This window comes from Vicugna pacos, chromosome 9, assembly GCF_048564905.1.
Source record: "Vicugna pacos chromosome 9, VicPac4, whole genome shotgun sequence".
Lineage (NCBI taxonomy): Eukaryota > Metazoa > Chordata > Mammalia > Artiodactyla > Camelidae > Vicugna > Vicugna pacos.
Window position 1 is genome coordinate 76,663,625 of NC_132995.1, and position 13,340 is coordinate 76,676,964.

Here is a 13,340-nt window from a genome sequence, read left to right on the forward strand (position 1 = left end):
ACCCCAACAGCTTCCTTTCCTCAAATTGTAAAATCTGAAGAATGGCAGAAAGTTAAAAGTTTTGGTTGGTTAGTTTATTGGTTTTTTTGTGACCATGTGATAGATAATTCTGAACGATCAAGAGCAGGCAGGATGTTGATGTACGCATCATGTCCAAGGACTCAAAGCCCACAGTATTCCTAACTATGCCGTACGAGTGGGCTAGTCCGCCTACGTTCTTACAATATGTGTCTTTGAAAAATAAGGACTCTCTTAAAAAAGCATAATCACAATACTATTGTACACCTAGAACAATTTAATGGTTCCTTAATACTATCAACTATAAGGTCAGTGTTCAGACTTCTATGATTACTTTTGATTTTTTCCTGAATTTGGTTTATTTGTGTTATTATTACATTTCTTTTGTTTGAATCAGGACCCAAAGACGGTTGGGTGGTGTATCTCTTAAGTCCCTTAATCTGTAGGCTCCTCTTCCCACTGTTTTTCCCTTTACAAATTATTTGCTATAGAAACGCATTCATTTGTCCTGTAGAGTTTCCGTACCCTGGACGTTGCTAACTGCACCCTTGTGGTGCCATTTACCACGTTCCTCTGCCTCCCGTACTTCCTGAGGGCTACTGGTTAGATCCAAAAGCTCAGGTAAGTCCAGGCTTGGATTTTTGGCGAGACTGCTTTATGGATGATCTTGTCTTCCGTCAGGAGACATGTAATGTCTGTCTCTCTTTTTGCGATGTTAGCGGCTGGGGACTGTCATGGCTTAAATCCGTTCTTTTATTGAGGACTGCAAAATGATGATGATTCTGTCGTTTCACTACCATTTCTTAACTAGACTACTTCTACAGTAAGCAACTTTTCTTCACCGACTGTTTGGTTACCGAGAGCATGACTGGTTTGACCCAAATTCCATTTGCAGGCTTCTCTTCCTCTGTGGGAAAATACCTTGGCTTTTTGTAGATACAGGAATCTTCACAGGTTTTCAGTGAGTTGCTGGAGGGTAAAGATCAGCTTGGTGAGTAGGTCCCTTCCACACACTCAGACAATCATATGTTTTCCTCGGGGATGCTGAATCAAGCCCCTTCAGTCTTTATCTGACATCATTTCAACCTTTGAAATGGCAGTGATTGCTTCTCTGACCTATGTTAGAACTGCCTTTACACCTGCCTGCCCTTCCATTGGTTGTGGGTAGCTTGAGGGCAAGGTCTCCGTCTGATTCCTTATTTTTTAAGTCCTTCATGTGCAATGCAGTGCTTGACATGTAGTAAGAGTTCGGTAAATATATGTTGTCTGAAAGAATGAATGAATGGTGAAGTCTTGGGAGAGCGTTGTCAGCACCGTGCTGTTGGGGGGTCATTGGCTGTGATGTGGTAGAAAGTCCGTCAGTCTGGGATTCAGCAGGACTTGGGCTCAAGTCAAGAGCCTTCAGCGTTTCATTCTCAGTCAGAATGCCCCTGGGTTTCTGGTCTGTCAAATAGCACCTACCCTAGCACTCTCACAAGGCCCTTGTCAGCATTTGCCATCCACTAGGGAGCTGCGGTTAAGGGCAGGAACTTGGCAGCCAAACGGAGGTCAGCATGCAGACTGCTCACAATTTTCCTTTCTTCCCTGAGACGTCATCTGTAAAATGACAGTAACAACACTTGCTTCTCAGCATTGTGGTAAGAATTAATGTATGTTAGGTAAACTGTTAGTAGAAGACTTGGATTCTTTCCATGTGAAATTGCTTTGGTGAATTAGAAATACTATGCAGATTTGTTTTATTTAAAGTAGTGTTTTCCATGGCCTTTATGTTCTCGGTCTTTGGAATTGTCTTCCTCTTCAAGGCGCTTTAGAAATGACTAAAAAGATAGACTTTTTTAGTTCTCACCAGCTCAGCTTCAGCACTGTCAGGCCAGTCTGGGGGACTGGCTTGCTGCCCCGGCCCTGGCGCTGGCTGGGCGCTGCTGGAAGGAAGGCCTCAGATGAAAGATGTACTGGCAGCGAGAACATTAACACCGCTCGTGAGTCAGGAGGTAGGCGTTAATGTCTCTAGCTGGATTCCTAGCAGTGGAGATACTTAACGCCTTCCTGGGATCCCGGAAACAGGCACTCTGTCTTTAAACCTAATTTGGCAGGTGAAAGGGGGAGAGAGTGTTTCCCGTTGAGCAGCTGAAGAAGTCCAGAAAGCTCTGTGCTACGAAGGCAGAAGCGAGTTACTGGAGAGGAGACCCTGTACGGACGAGGGGTCTTCTTTAGTTGAGTTGTCTGGAGGGCGACTCTGGGGAGGCCTTTCCCAGCAAACCTCACCCCGTTTGGGCCAGTGAGGACGTGTACAGTTCAGGATGGGTTGGAAATACAAGCTAAGATACAGCCTAAAATACGACTCTGTGGCCAGCGTGGTGGCCTGAGTGATTCTGTTCCCAGGAGGACCAGGCGCTCCTTTCCCGGGGCGGGGCAGGGGCAAGGTGTAAATGAGGGAACTCAGAGGAGCCAGTTCCCCAGGAGAAAGAACAAAGAGTAAAGCCCATCGGCCAAGCTGGCCTTTGAAGCTGAGCCCAGTTGGCTTGGGGTCAGTTTGTAAGATGCTGCGGCTATCCTAGCCAGAGTTCATGGTGGAAGTCAGGCCATTCCAAGAATTAGTAAAAACTTCTTTTTTTGTCCGAGTTTGACTGACGGCAGAGGTGAGTCTTGACGTGTGCTGAGCGTTTCCTTTCCAGAGCTGAGGCCCATTTGCACAACAAGGGGAAAGACAAGGTAAACAGCTTCTGCTTAGACTTCCCGAGGTCTGTTTCTGTGGCTGACACAGAAGGAACTCTAGCCACCGCCTCACCCAGGAGGGGTCCTCTCAGCACCCAGAAAGGGTCACTTCTTTGAAATGCGATGAATTCCTAGAGTGACTGTCTCATTTAAATTGCACGGATATCAGAGAAGCCTAGGCCGGCAGGTGAAGCAGGGCAAACTCACACTCTTTGACTACAAAAGAAGATGCATATTTTTGATGAGCCTGCCCTGGCTGCCTTCTCAAGCTTAGAATGATGTTTTCTTCCCCTTTTTGCCTACAAGGAATGTTGCAAGTAGGCATAAACAAATGCCTTCATTATTTACCCTTGGTGTGCTGCCTGAGTACAAGGGAATTTGCTATTTTGTTTGCCTGGCAATTGCTTAATCTAATCGGCTATGAGCCTCTGCCTTGGGATTAGCACTTGGAATCATTCAGTGCAAGTGAACACCCATTAGACTGAAAGTTGGTGCAAAAACCAGAGCCATAATATTGGGTAAAAACCCCTGCATCGCCTTGACCTCTGGCACCTTGCAGCCCAGGCTCTGCTGTGCACGTAAGGTCAGCCACCTCTTCACCGGGATGTGGCCAGGTGTGTTACCACAGAGTCCTGCATCAATGTCTTGCTTGGAAATCATACTAATGAGGAGTCTTCTTCCCAAGTTTTCTTCAGAGTGGTCGCCCCTGATGCAGAAGAAGTGGTAAGAAGCAGAAAGCTGTTCCTGTGAAGACTCTGGCTTGGCTGATTGTTAAATACTGTGTTTTGTGCCATGCTGAGCACTCACTGAACATGCTGTCACGACATCCCTTTCACGAAAGTCCCAGAGACGACTAGGCTTCAGATCCAGGTGGAGTGGACACCTAGCCATCTGTCCCCAAGCCAGCAGCCTCCCTGGCTGTCCTGCTTCTTTCAGTGGCATCACCGTTGTCCTAATTACTCAGGCCCAGGGATACCTTTTCCTGAAGATTCAACACCTTTACTATTCCTTCCGAATATGGCTGGGTCTCTTCTCTCCCACTGACATCGGCCTAGTACAGGCCTGCAACCCCACATGATCATATGCATCCCAACTCATATTTCTGCCACCACAGAAGGCAGCACAGTGCCTTCTACATTTATTTACTTATGTGAGCTGGGTACTATGCTAAGTGTTTTCCATGCATCATTTTATTTGATGCAAACCACCAAGCTAAGAGGTAAATACTATTTTTATGCCAATCTTCAAGTACCTTGCTCATGGTCACATGGTGAGAGGAGCTGGGATTTGAATCTATGTATGGTAAACTGATAGCACTTATGGCCCAAATTCTTCACCCCTTCCTGTGTTCTTGCCCTATACCATGTAACTTTGCAGTTCCCCTATCAAGAGGTGGAATCCATTTCTCTGCCCCTTGAGGCTGAGCTTTGGCCAATGGGATGATAGCAGATGTCATACAAGGAGAAGCTTAAAGAAATGCTTGCATATGTTTGTTTGCACTCTGCTCTCTGCCACAGCCACATGGAAAGGGGTCCAGGTCGGCCTGCTGGAGGTGAGAGACCCATCGGTCAGGCCCAGGTCACCCCAGCTACCCCAGCCATGATCATCGTAGATCAGAACACAACCAGCCAAGCCAGCAAAGCTGCCCAGCCGCCTGGGCTCCAGAATCCACTGCACAATAACTTCTGATCATATTCCCTTTAAAAAACAAACCTGCCGACCAGTTAATAAACCTACCCATTGTTTTGATAACTCCATCAGATCAACAATCAGTGGAACTGGAAACAGGAAATCAACAGAGAAAATCAACGAAATCCAAAGCTGGCTCTTTGAAAAGATAGTGAAGTTGATAAGCCTCCTGCTAGATTGACTAAGAAAAAAGAAGACACAAGTTGCTAATATTAAAAGTGAAAGGGGGGCAAAATTATATATCCGGTGAGCATTACAAGGATATTAAAGGAATACTATGAACAACTCTATGCCCACAAATTTAATAACCTAGATGAAATGGATCAACTTCTTAAAAGACATGATCTGCCAAAACTCAGATGAGAAGAAATAGACAATCTGTACTGGCATATATCAATTAAAGAAACTGAATCAATAATTGATAACTTTCCAAAACAGAAAGCACCAGGTCTGGATGGGTTCACTGGTGAGTTCATCCAGGCATTTAAGGAAGAAATTGTACCAATGCTCTACAATCTTTTCCAGAAGATAGAAGCAGAGAAAATATTTCTACACTCATTCTGTGATGCTAGTGTTACCCTAATACCAAAAGCAGACAAAGACATTGTAAGAAAACTACAGACCAACATCACTCCTAAACACAGATGCAAAAATCCTCAGTGAAATAGTAACAAGTAGACTCCAACAATGTGAAAACAGAATTTATACCATGACCAAGTGAGATTTATCCAGGTATGCAAAGCTGGTTCAGCATTCAAAAATCAGTTAATGTAATCTGTCATATCAGTAGGCAAAATAAGAAAAGTCACGTGACTATATGAATAGATGCACAGAAAGCATGTGGCAAGATCCAGTGTCATTTAACGATAAAAAGTTTTGGAAAACTAGGACCAAAAGGAACTTCCTCAGCTGGATAATGACTACTTACCGAAACCTCCCCCTACAGCTAACATTATACTTAGTGGTGGGAAACTTGAAACTTCCTGCGAAGATCAGAAACAAGGCAGAGATGTCCTCCCTCATCACTCCTTTTCAGCATGGTACTGAAAAGCCTATCTAATGCAATGAGACAAGGAAGGGAATAAAAAGTACACAGATTGGGAAAGAGGGAATAAAACTGTCCTTGTTCATGGAAGATGTGATCATCTATGTAGAAATTCTGAGAGAACTGACAAAAAACTCATGAAACTAATCAACACTTACAATAAGCTTGCAGGGTACAAGGTTAACACACTGAAGTCAATCACTTTCCTATATGCCAGCAATGAACAAATGAAATTTAAAAGCTGCATTACAGTAGCCCCCCCCCAGTGAAATGAGATACTTAGGTATGAATCTAACAAAATATGTACTGGATTATGAAGAAAGATATCAAAGAAGAACACAGAGTGGATGGCTATTCCATGTCATGGATAGGAAGACTCAATATTGTCAAGATATCTTCTCAGCTTGATCTACAGAGTCAATGCGATCCCAATAAACATTTTAGCAAGTTGTTTTGTGGATAGTAACAAACTGATTCTAAAGTTTATTTGGAGAGGCAAAAGACCTAGAATAGCCATCACTATATTAAAGGAAAAGAGCAAAGTTGGGGAACTGATGCTACCCAACTTCAAGACTAACTATAAAGCTGCAGTAATCAAGACAGGATGGTACTGGTCAAAGAGTAGACAAATAAATCACTGGAGCAGAGCAAAGAGCCCAAAATAGATCCACACAAATAGAGTCAACAGATTTTGGCAAAGGAGTTAAGGCAGTACAATTAAAAGAAAAGTCTTTTCAACAAATAGTGCTGGAACAATTGCACATCCACATGCCCCCCCAAAGGGGAATCTAGACACAGACCTTACCCCCTTCACAAAAATTTACTCAAAATAGGTCATAGACATAAATGTAAAACCCCAAACTGTTAAACTCCTAGAAGATAACAGGAGAAAATCTAGATGACCTTGGATTTGGTGATGACTTTTTACAGAGAAGATCATTGTCCTCATGCATGAGGAAAACAACGTACAAGCTAGAGCTCATTAAAATAAAAAAACTTCTGGTCTACGGAAGACAGTATCAAGAGTATAAGAAGACAAGTGTTACACTGGGAAAGAATATGTGCAATTGACATATCTAATAAATGATTTGTATCCAAAATACATAAAAGGCTCATAGAATTCAACAATAAGAAAGCAAACAACCCAGTTTAAAAAAGGACCAAAGACCTTAACAGACACCTCACCAAAGAAAATATGCAGAATAGCAAATAAGTGTATGAAAAGATACACCTCGTTATACGTCATTAGGGAAACACAAATTAAAACAGCAAGATGTTCCAACATGCCTATGAGAATGGCCAAAATCCAGAACACTGATAACACCCAATGCTGGTGAGGATATGGAGCAACAGGGGTTCTCATCCATTGCTGGTGAGAATGCAAAATGGTACAGCCACTTTAGAAGCCAGTTTATGACAGTTTCTTACAAAACTAAACATAGTCTTACCATACGATCTAGCAAACACACTTGTTGGTATTTATCCAAAGGAGTTGAAAACATGTCCACACAAAAACCTGCTCATGGCTATAGCAGCTTTGTTCATAATTACCAAAACTTGGAAGCTACCAAGATGTCTTTCAGTAGGTGAATGGACAAGTAAATGTGGTATGTGTGTGCAGACAACGGAATATCATTCAGCATTAAAAAGAAACGAGTTACTGCTAAGTGACAGAAGCCAATCTGAAAAGGCCATATGCTGTGTGATTCCAACTATATGACATTCTGGAGAAGGTGAAACTTTGGAGACAATAGAAAGATTAGTGATTGCAAGGAGCTAGGGGCGGAAGGGATGAATCGGTGAAGCACAAAGGCTTTTCAGGGCGGTGAAACTGCTCTGTATATTGCTGTAATGGTGGATACATGTCATTACACATTTGTCAAAACCCATTGAACGTACAACACCAAGAGTGAACCCTAACGTAAACTGTGGACTTTGGGTGAGAGTCGTGTGTTAACGTAGCTTTATCAGTTGCCATGATAAAGTGGTAGGCTTATCAGTTATAACCAATGTGCCGTTCCAGTGGGAGATCTTGACGGTGGGAGAAGCTGTAGGTGAGGGGACAGGGAGTGTGTGGGGACTCTGTACTTGCTGCTCAAATCTGTGGACTTAAAAGTGCTCTAAAAATAAAGTCTTTGTAGAAGGGGGAAAATAAACCTATTAACTAACAACAGCACAACAAAGGTAAAGTGCAGACCCTTCGCTTTGGCCTTAGCCTTGGCGGAGTGCCCCTTTACCCTCAAAGCCTTGCTCTCTCAGTGTCCCATCAGGCTCTTCTGCTCTCGTCGAAGCCGCCTATTCGGGATCCCCCGAGCACTCCTTGTTCTCTTCCCCACTGTCTTCCCACCTCACGGCGTCTTCTCCCGCCTCTCAAGCGCTGAGTCTCACTCCGTCCTAACTCATCCTCTCGGCAGTGATGTTCCCAGCCTCTGAACATCCCTGCGTCTGTGCCAGTTGTCTGGCTTTAGCATCGGCTGCCCCGTGGTGGTGTGTGGTTTTTGTGCGTACGCGTTAGCGCTCTGTGGTGCATTCTTTCTGGACAGGAACATTTCCTTACAATTTGTGGCATCTCCTTCCGGCTTATTTGTTTAATTCCAACGATTAAGTCAAAACTGACATTAAAATCTCGGAGTGGTAAGTGGCCACAAACCTTCCGCACTAGGAGACGCATCTCATAGTGCTTTGGTGTCACAGGGTCACTGGTGGAAGTGGCTCCAAAGCAGCACTCAGAGCCGCCTCCTGATCTCCAAGGTGCCGGTCCTCTGGGAGCTACTACGCCTACCGTGGTGGTGAAGCTGTCAGGCTCCTCAGTATTCGCGAAGGGGTGACTTTATTCTGGAAACCCTTGCACAGCTCATTACCAGAGGGGCCACTGCTCTCTCTGCTCGCTCTGGGGAATGTGAAAACGGACCCATTTCCAGGGCCAGTGATCTGAGAGCCTTTCCCCGGGGCAGCGCACGCTCAGCCCCGCATCTCTCTTCTTCCCTCAGAGCCCGAAAGCAAGTGGTTCTCAGCTGGGTGTGATACAGGACTGTCAGAAGCTGATGGTGATGGGGGAGGTGCAGAACTCCCAGGTGACTCCATGCCTCCTCCCCAGCCCAGCCCCCAGCCACACCCACAGTGACTGAGAACAACGCTCTGATAGGCAGACGCTCAGTGCAGGGGAGCGTCTGTCCTCTCAGCCGTGTAACCCGCCAGGGACATCAGATGCCTTTTCAGTGTACCTTACATGCAGATATCTCAGGTAGAAGGTACTTTGCCTTTGCCCCAAATTCTCTGAGCCATGATCTCAATCTGATCGTTTCAACAGTTCCATCCTTAGAATTCTCAATTCCACCTTGTTCTGTAGAGCAGTCTGTGTGTCCCTAAAAATACACCATGTTTCTTTGTCCTTGTGAGTCTGAATAATTATATGAGATTTTAACAATGTGTGTGTCATGTGTATTTATGTGCACACAGGTACATACATGCATAACATACTAATTGAACTATTCTGAAAACAAATATTGTGCGGGCTACGGAAGTACATACTAAATATCTAAATCTACAAACTGCTGACAAACAGCACCTTTTCTAACAAAGAGAGCAGTTTAATAACAGCGTTAGAAAGCTGGCAATATGTTTGTTAAAATCTTTAATTAGGGACGGGCTTTCCCAGAAGCTTCTGAAGGCAAAAGGTGTAAATGGAGAAACTGCCCCAGCCTGTGTGCTCCGTGGTGGCTCTGTTCCGAGCACAGATGGGCTGGTGAGGAAACTGTGAATGGACAAATGATAACAGACTACTCTGTAATTCCAACATCAGCTCATTAGCAATCTGTCAGAGATTTTAATATGTATACTGGTGACAATGCAGAAATCACACGACAGTTCCACGATCATGCTCGTATCTAAATGAAAAGGCCATTGCAAACGGATTGGCATGATGGCGTTGAATAACACTGCAACATTGCTGGAAGCTCAGGCGTTTGGGTATTTGTGCTGTTGTTGGAAAATGATGATTTTGTGTGCTCTTAGGCCATCACAAGAAGCTGAGATAACAATGGTTTCATGATGGAAATCATTAATAAATAAACAGCCAGGCCAGCATGGTGGGAAGTGTGAGGGACATGAAGCCATATGGATTTCCAAAGAATGAACAGTGACATTTCTCGGTTTTGAAAAAGACTGTGTCAACAATTTAAAATTCTCTTGGATCACAAACCTGGTTTCCAAATGATTTTAAACTTGCTGGTTAGTGGTTCAAATAGTTGCCATTGAAAATGTATTTATTAAAAAGAAAAAAGAAAATTTTTCTTTAGGTTGCGTGTACACAACAAGCTGACTTTAATGGATAATCAAGGTCTGGTCTTTGAAGGGAGAAAGCGAGTAAACATGTAAGAATCACTTTTATATGCCAAGCACTTCACATTTAACTTGTGAAAGTTAAATAAGATCACATGAGGCGTTTCCTGTCAAGTGAGATACACACGAGGTATTTCCCCCATTTTACAGGTATAGACGTAACTGAGCCCCAGAGAGATTACGTGACTTTGTGAACATAGTACGGCTGGTAAGTGGCGAGGATTCTATTACCAGCTTAGCTCTGTACAGTTCTAATCTTTTTTTCCACTGCACTGCACTGCCTCTCAGTGCACGGCAGGGAGTAGCTTTTTAGGATCCTTATTACTTACTATGGACAGGCATGAGGGCCCCAGAGATTCAGCTGGACTCCACTCAGATGGAGCTATCGAATTTGAAAGGCACAAATGGACACGGACAGAGTGTATACTTTTCTGTTTCTTTGTAGGGGGGAAATCTGTGCTTCAGAATTGGGATATTGCTGCACATGACACAGAGAGTTAAACTAATAATCTGTAAAATCTAGTCGAAAATAGTTTTCAAAGAGTACTTATACTGTGTGATTCCATTTATATAGAGCTCAAAAACAGACCAAGCCAATTAAACCTGCTAGAAATCAGGATGGTGGCTACGTTTGGGTAAAACCGTGACCGCACACGGGCGCCAGGGAATGTCTGGCGTTGAGGTGTTCCTCTGTTTCTTGACCTGGATGCTGGTTATACCGGTGTGTTGTTAGCTCTGTAAAAATGCATCCGATTTATAAACTTGTGGTTTGAACACTGTCCTGAATGTGTATCAGACTTCAATAACATTAAGCAAAAGAAAAAAAAGGAAGACAGCTTTTTTTTCCTTACATGATTCAGATTGGATGCTTACATGATCGATTTGTACACTTTGTAGCCTTGTGTAAAGTTGTTCTTAGGTGAAGCTTATTTTGGAAATCTCCTTCTCGAGCTTGGAGATTGTAAGCCAGGCGATCTGCACCTGCCTTTGTGTGAGTGCGTGTGTGTGCTCCTCAAGCATCTCTCAGCCTGGAAATGGAGCCATACCTGTATTCTTTCTTACTCTCATCTCTCAAACTCTTGGAAAACCTGGGGTGGATACAGGATGCTAGTCCAGTGTGAACTTTATTCCAGGGGAGCATGGGGATACAGCTGTCTGAGTTGGTGTCCCCTCGTTGGCAGCAATCTCCTGTGCAAATGGCAGTGGCAGGCACCTTCCCTTGTCAAGAGCTAACTTCTCCAGCCAAGACACTGAACCCACTCTCACCTTGTGTTTCTCTCCGACCCTCCCTTCTTCCTCGACTCTGCTCATTGCCAGGCTCCAGTGGAAGAGCCAAGGAGCTGCTTGAGGAAGGTTTAGGAATCCCATAGACACCCGCGGGGCTGATTCTGAGGGCTCCTGGACAGATCTGCTCTGTTCACTCGTGCCTTGAACACACTTTCTACCTTAGGGCATATACTTTCCTTTGTGACTCAGTCTTTTTCACCTACAAGATGACCACAGACCAGGTAGACTGCTGCAGTGCTGCACGGCAGAGCCTTTGCAAAATAACAAGCTCACTTGTAGAACTTAATTCCAAAGAAAGCATCAGACAAGTCTGCAAAGATGTATGTTTCTTGACGTGTGGTTCAAGGACCACCAGCGTCAGCGTCCCCTGTGGTGCACGGTGAGCTGTGGGCCCTGAGTCTTACACTTTTCCTACTGAAGCAGAATCTTTAGATGCGGGAACCATGCATCTGTATATTTAGAATACCCCAGATGATTCTGGGTCACGTTTGAGTTTGAGAACCCTGGATGTACAGCAGGGGTGTTGTTGCAATATTATTTAAAAGAGGAACAAATGGAGGGGAGCCTACACGTTCACCAGAAGAGGATTAATTACGGTAAATTACAATAATACTCTGCAGCTTTGAATATGTGACACACATCCATATTTATTGACATGGCAAAGTGTTTGCAACATGTTGCTGAAAGACAAAAAGCAGGTTAGACTACAGTGTGTTATATTCTGACAATACTTTTGTTTCTAAATAGATGCTGGACGATGCCAGAATATCAACGATGCTTAGCGCTGGACAACATCCTTATTTTTCATTGCTTTCCTCTATATTTTCTAGTGTTTTTCAATGAGCATGCAAAACATATTATTTTAATAACTCAGTAAAGCTATTTAAAAAAACAAAAAAGGAAAGATATTTGATATTTGACTTCCTGGACAGGTACTTCACATGTACCATCTCAGTGAAATGTGTGACTGGTTAATTCAGAAGGTAGCAATGGCTGTCTGATCCTTTTTTTTTCCCCTTAGTGGAGATACTGGGGATTGAACACAGGGCCTTAAGCATGTGCTCTGCCACTGACCTATATCCACCCCCCTGTCTGATTCTTTTAAGATGGGAAATGCTGGAAGACACCTCTCTGCTGGTCCATAGATCAGCCAGTGTTGCTGCTGGAGTAGAAGCTTCTGACCACGACCTTGGCTGTAAGGCTGACGTTTTACATCACAGGGATTTTTACTCACTGGAACTAGCGCCTGTTGTGGAGGTTAAGAATGGTGAGTGGGACTGAGAAATGCACCCTCTGATTTTGGGGAGTGAATCTGGTACTTAGAGAAGGACTGTCTGTCTGACTCTTGCAGGTAGAAGATTTGCAGCAGTGGAAAAGGGAACTGGAGAAAAGGGTGGTCACATCGAATTGCAGTTCTAGCCTGCTTTTTATGCTTGCTTTCTACCTCTTGCCCTGAAAGTGTTGTTGTTGTTGTTGTTTTTTCCTCCCTCTCTCTTCTTCTTCAGCTTTTTATAGTAATGAAAAAGAGCCAAAATGAGGTCCACTGAAAATTCTGGCATTTTGCCTCTCAGTCCACAATCTTGCGAGTGCATTTGTCTTAATCCAATTCTGTTTTAAATGTTGTCAGGATGTACCATAATTGGTTGTGGTAAATGACACTGGAACACATTGCTCCTCACTCTGGAAATGATATGAGCTCAGCATGCTCCTGATCACATGCATTTCTGCATTAAAACCATTGCCGCAGAATGCCGCGATGGGATTCGCCCTCCTGATAGTGGTTCAGGGTTGATGCTGAAAGGGTTCTGTCAATCAAGCCTGAAAATCAGCTTAGCACCCTGACTTGGGTTAATAAAATGCAGCTGGCAGGATCTCAGCTCAGAGGCCGCTGTCCCCAGGTTCCGACATTATCAAGCCCCACTGCAATGCCTCATTATAATTGATGCTCACTGATAATACACCTTTAAAAATGCAACGATTACCTCCAGGAGGAGTCTTTGCCTCACACGCAGCCTGCTAGAAGACAGACACACAGCAAAGACAGACAGCTGAGGAGCAGGACAGGCTGCGTGTATTTCCACAAGTGCCCGAAGACAGCCGCGTGCGGATTCTGACTTTCTCAGGTGACCTGGGGTCAGGGAACTACACCAAGAACCAATATAGAAACGGGGCCTTGGCCCAGACTGTGCGGTTGCGAAGGCGGCTCTGATGGCACTGTCCCCAGGAATGGGCAGATGAGAATTCC

At 44.2% G+C, this 13,340-nt stretch overlaps 1 long non-coding RNA gene across 1 annotated transcript in view; it reads left to right on the top strand.

Annotated features, from left to right (window-relative positions):
- LOC116281811 (uncharacterized) overlaps window positions 1–13,340 on the top strand; it is an 84,978-nt gene that overhangs the window by 31,370 nt on the left and 40,268 nt on the right. Inside the window, exon 3 of the long non-coding RNA XR_012076046.1 lies at window positions 12,202–12,362. This is a non-coding gene — a long non-coding RNA (uncharacterized lncRNA). The remainder of the gene's footprint in view (window positions 1–12,201; window positions 12,363–13,340) is intronic.